The 6,000-nt window shown below is 46.9% G+C and overlaps 1 long non-coding RNA gene across 1 annotated transcript in view; it reads right to left on the bottom strand.

Annotated features, from left to right (window-relative positions):
* Nucleotides 1-952: 952 nt before the first annotated feature.
* LOC146855809 (uncharacterized) overlaps nt 953-6,000 on the bottom strand; it is a 32,226-nt gene continuing 27,178 nt past the window's right edge. Inside the window, exon 2 of the long non-coding RNA XR_014981393.1 lies at nt 953-1,637. This is a non-coding gene — a long non-coding RNA (uncharacterized LOC146855809). The remainder of the gene's footprint in view (nt 1,638-6,000) is intronic.

The following is a 6,000-nucleotide window of genomic DNA, read 5'->3' as shown; positions in this document are numbered from 1 at the left end:
TTCACAAGAACCATCAAACTTTCATACATCTCTTAACTGTTTCCTCCAGGACTTATCCAAAGAGTCTTACAATCAATTAAATGTATATGCATTCACGCACATTCATACAAGAAAATATAGTACATACACACAGAATCCTGCTTCCCGAGAACAGACAATCTGCTCCACTACAGAATTATAACATACATCAACTAAACAGCTTTCCTCTGTTCAGTTTCTCAAATAAGCTCAGAGAATACCTATTACTTCTCCCGCGATAAGCTTTAACGGTAATCCTTACGGATCCCTGGGACTTAAGACCAGAGTTTCACAGATAACCTTCACTATCATACACACTCCTTATATACCAGAAATATCTAATAGTAACATACGACGATGTCACGGATTCCGAACCCAGACAATGTGACGCGCAACTTCAATTGTCACACGTTATTCCTTACAATTCCGTCTTTCCCGAGAGCAGCATATACTTCCCTCTGCCCTACTACGGAACTGCTACCAGCTCCCAAGTTCCAGAAGCACTACATATAACTCAACATTACGACTCCAACATATAGTATTAGTACATATACCAACATCAATCAATAATCAATAAGCTAATGTACATGCAATCTTATCAGATCAAGACAATCATCAATAACCATCCTCTGCTACCAGGAAATTGATAGAGATCAGGGTGTGTATAATATTCCCACTACCACGGATAGAGTGATCTCACAGTTACACGCACATACATTCATCATACGCTAGGGCCCATTTCACTAACATACGCTCAAATACTCTACCAGCAGCAATAAACCTGTGGAAAGAAAACTCCTAATCACCCTGCATCTATATCGAGGTCGATAAGACCTGGTTATTGAGACTGTCCATAAACATAATCTATACAACCTATACGAATAATCAAAATATAATACACAATAATTGACAAGAAATAATATCCAACACCATGTTCAAGTTATATTGCTTTTATCTAAAATTAGTCAAATGGAAATCAAGCAGCATAAATCATTTTTTCTCATAGTTACCTATTCTAGCTAAATGTCAGAACGGGTCAGGACAAGTCTCTCGGTAAAGTCTCTCAAGACGAAGTCCCTTCAGCATCAATCCTCAGCAACGTAGATTCGGTACGCGGCAAAGGCAAATGGCAAGTGGCAAAACCCTCTCTAGGCTAACAATTCTTATACTGAATCAAACAAAAGAAAGATACAAAGAAAAGTTGTAATGTCCGCTGGACCGCTGAGCAGAGCGAGAAGGAAAGGATGTAACATTACTACATTCGAAAATCTCCGCTCAGGCAAAATCACAAAATAAAGACTACGGAACAGGAACCAAGAATCGCAAATGTATCTGTTAGTTCTACTTCTCCTCGGCAATGAGACCAATGCTCAGAGTCTTTCTCTAAGGCTCCTTTGTTTTCCCAAGCTGCCAAGGACGTTCCATTTCACTCGAAGATTACCCCGGCTGCTGATGTCCTCACGGAAAATTTCACAAGGCAAGGAAGGACTGTGGTCAGCTGACTTCAGGACCATATTCAGCAGGGCTCTCTTTCATCACAGTTTTCTATTCTCAACTCGAGGCCAGGCTTACAAAATCGGCCATCTTTAACTAGGCCACCATAGGCCACAATAGACCATCTTAATTAAAAGAAACAAAAACAACGTTACCACAGCATAGTGATTAAACAGTGTTAACCCCACTAATACCCTTATGTGTATGCATCTATCTAGCACTTGCAACATAGAAAAGCATTAATTCGGAAAGCGTTTTGTGCTCAAAAATAAACAGCACATAGCAACGTTTAAACATGAAAACACGCACGTTATTCGTTAAACAGCACATTTATGCGCACCCACGTGTAACTCTCTCTTATTAGGACAAACGGATTGATTAATATAAACACACTTGCACAAGACAAATAATTAATTATTAATAATTAGAAAATTAATATGACAAATAGACATGCCAGAGCTTCAAAAACCAGCGAATTTTCAAACAGAAAACTCTGCTCCAGCAGTTCTTATGCGTTGGTGGTAGTCTGTCATGGCGTGTTTGTAGGTGGACTGGTCCTCGGTGGTTTTACGGTTTCTCCATCATTTCTCAAGCCATCGGCATGAGCGTCTAGCTTCTTGGACGTCGGTGGAGAACCAGGCAGCCTTCAGAGGGCGTTGTCTGTCGGGGCGGCAGAGGGAGATCCAGTGGTGTAGTTCCGCGTCTGTAGAGTTGGCTATGGTCATGGCGGGGGGGTTGTGGACGAGGGTAGAGTTGAGGTCCTCTTCTGTGATCTTGCTCCAGTTCCTTCATGACAGGCGCAGGACAGGCTTGTGAGCGGTGGCAGTGCTGAAGGAGAAGTGAACACAGTGGTGTTCTGTCCAGAGGGGCTGCGAGGTGTGGCTGAAGTGGATGTTCGTCCTTCCCGTGAAGATTGGTCGAGGATGTGTCCAGCCTTGTGGGTGGGGGTGGTGACGAGCTGCTTCAGTCCGAGTTTCATGAGGTTGTCCAGGAGGGCGGTGGAGTCGGGGTCGCTGCTGTTGTCGAGGTGGAAGTTGAGGTCTCCGATGAGTTTGTACTCCGTGGAGGTGATGGCGTGGGGTGCAATGGGGTCGGCAATGGTTGTGGTGAAAAGAGTGCGGGTCTGGGGGGTCTGTAGGCAAGGGTGGCTCGGAGCATGGTTCTGGGGTTGGCCCGAATCTGGAAGTGGAGGTGTTCAATGTTGAAGGGGGTATCGGTTGTGCTGGAGATGGAGAGTCGGAGGGAGCTCTTGTGTACGATGGGGAGTCCTCCTACTGGGTGGTGGGGGCGGTCTTTCCTCTAGATCTTGTAGCCATCAGGGTTTGCAGTCGCGATGTCTGGGCTAAGGCGGAGTTTGGCCAGGTTTCCGTGAAGAAAGCAACGTCTGGCAAGAGGGTGTCGAGGAGGTCCCAGATTTCTACAGTGTGTCTGTGCAGGGAGCACACGTTGAGGAGGATGCATTTCAGGGCTTCATTTGTGAGGGCATGCGGCGTGGGTGAGCGGTTAGAGGGGTGCTGTGGATGGTGAAGGAATGTCGGCAGGAGAATTTGCCGTGGGTGGTCTTCGGTGACGACAGCTGTCAGTTGCTGTTCCTTCCGAGGTTGAGTGTGAGGAGGGCAGCCGGGTTGTAGCGGTGGAGAGTCGGAGAGCCAGGGTCCCTGTCCGCGTTCAGGTCGCAGACGGGCTTACCCTTGGCGCGCCTTTGGCACGGACAAACCGCAGCTGCCATTAAGAAGGGGAGGGAGCGGGGAATTGGTGTGGGGGAGGGGCAGCAGCGGCGGGAAGCGAACGGGCGGGAGGTGCGACGGACGAGAAAAACCAGGTCAAGAACTACAGGGGGAAAACAACAATTAAAACAGGCACAGTCAGCTACAAAGACAACACAGTAACAGTACATAAATTAAAAGACAAGACAACTGAGCAAAAAATGAAGTTAAAATGGCACAGCCAGCTGCAAAGACAATAAAGTAACAGTACAGCAATTAAACGACAAGACAACCGAGCAGAAATACGGGCAAAATACAGGGCCTCGAACCCCTGTCAGAACCGAGCGTGGCACAGTGAGGGCAGCGGCGCTTACCAGCAGAGCTGCGGGGGTAAAAAGCAGGTCCCTGGCCAGGAGGTCAGAGTTCTTGCTCGTGCTCCCTCGCAGCGGCCACCATTAAGTAGGGTAGTGGAGAAGAGACTAGCAGCTAGGAGGCGGGAGCGGGGAATCGGCATGGTGGAGGGGCCGAGGGGGCAGCAGCGGCGGGAAGGGAACGGGCGGCAGGTGAGAATGAAGAGAAAAAACAGGACAAGAAATACTGGGGGAAAACGAAAATTAAAACAGGCAAAGTCAGCTACAAAGATAGCACAGTAGCAGTACAGCAATTAAAAGACAAGACTACCGAGCAGAAAACGAAGCTAAAATAGCACAGTCAGCTACAAAGACAATATAGTAACAGTACAGCAATTAGCAAACGAGACAAGTGAGCAGAAATACGGGCGCAATACAGGGCCTCGAACCCCAGACAGAACCGAGCGTGGCACAGTGAGGGAAGCTGTGCTTAACAGCAGAGCTGCTGGGGGGAGAGAGCAGGTCCCTGACCAGGAGGTCAGAGGTCTTGCTCTTCCACCCTCTATCCCCCCTTGGATCACCCCAAACGTCATTTTAATACTATAATCTTCCAAACAACCCTTATAAATTCTTCCTTCTCCTAGCTCTCCTTTGACTCATTCCAAAACTCACTTTACTACTATCATCTCTCTAATCCATTTCTAGAGATTCTTCCCTCCACCATCTCTCCTTATACTCATCTCAAACCTCATCTCACTACTGTTATCTCCAAATAAACGCTTTCTAGACTCTTCCCTCTTCTCTCCCCCCATTATCCTTTTCAATCCAACTAACAGACTCACAAGTCCACAGCGGGAATCGCCCTTCAGACCAAAGGCAGAAACCGGCTGTGCCTTTACAGTCCGGCAAAAGAGCGAACGCGTTTTTAGTATGCATTCATTCAACACGCAAGTCGTAATAAGGACTTGCCTTGGGGGAGCATTGGTGGAATGGTGTTGGATTTAAAGTCCAACACCTTTCCTACTGTTGCACATACTGGAGTTGGAATAGTAAATGAACCTATTCCAAAATCCAGCACCCCCTAAGGCAAGTCGTTATAACGACTTACTTGCTGAATGAATGCGTACTAAAGACGCATTCGTTCTAATGACGCAGCTGTGAAGGCACAGCGTAATTCCAGCTTGCGGAATACCGTCACACATTCGTCCACAACTCACATTAAATGAAATTTCACTATACTAATCCACCACTGATCTTTTTTGGGTTCCAGAGTAGCGTGCTTCTTGCCTAAAATTACTTTTACGCCTCGTCAGGGGTAGTAAGCGCTATATGAATACAATACTCAAACAGGTAGTAACAATAATGTGTGTGTGTTTCAGCTGTTGTACTGTTCTATATAAAGATGGGACAATTTTGTCCTGTGTGCCTATAAACAACAGAATTTACGAGTATGTGTGTGTGTTTCTTTGTCTGAAATGCATCTGCAGTATTTCGAGTGAAAATTAAATGAATGTGCATGCCTAGTGTTAAAAAAATCACACTAAACACTGACAAAAGACTGACCCAAAGACGTTTTCTGTGCGAACCACTCTCCCAGACAAAAATTATGCGAAATAATACACCTGTGCATAAAAAAAAATCACCTCAGTTATGTCAAACGCTGTAACACTCGCAGATACAATATTCTAGCTCTTCTCACATTATGTCTACGTCGTCCTCCACGTCATTAAAAATGAGGGGATCCCCACCGCCGACATAAGAAAGAGCAGGAAACACAAAAGTTATCTCCACCCACCCATAGCCATATAGCACCAGTATGCCCAATTGCACTTCCTGTTTTTCGTCATGTCCTGCCTGGGACAGAAGAAGAAGTTGAAGTTCTTGCTGGCTAGGGAACTTCCATTGTGCCCCCACACACATTCTACAGTGAACATAAAGGGTTAGGGGACAGGACCAAGATGGCACTCATCGTAATCTAGGATAGCTGATCTTTGCTGTACTGTCCCTGTGCCTGGAGTTTGCCTGTCGGAACGTGGGGTGAGTAGCGGCCTCTTCATTAGGGCATTGGAGCGCCGCCCCACTGCTTTCGCGCAGTGCGAGAACCAGAAAATAAAATGGTTGGGTGGGCGGGTCGGGAGGAGTGGCTTGCACCACTCTGAGCGCCCTGACTGTTTGGTCAGCCTTGGGGCCGCCCAAAGCAGTCATGCGCACTCTACTTTTTGAAAATGGCGTCCCTACTGGTGCCCGGCTGGGCGCCATCCGGGACTCCTCACCAATCACAACGCTGCCATTGAAGCATTGTGATTGACTTACAGGAGGGGAGGGAGCATCAGCATGCCTGTTCCTGTTAGCAGAGGTACACCAAAAAACACTAGCAATATCACAGACGCACACTCTGGCCTATACGCAAGGCCACCATATCACCACATCCT

Source organism: Triturus cristatus, chromosome 4_1 (assembly GCF_964204655.1).
Source record: "Triturus cristatus chromosome 4_1, aTriCri1.1, whole genome shotgun sequence".
NCBI lineage: Eukaryota > Metazoa > Chordata > Amphibia > Caudata > Salamandridae > Triturus > Triturus cristatus.
This window is presented reverse-complemented; position numbering and strand designations above follow the sequence as displayed.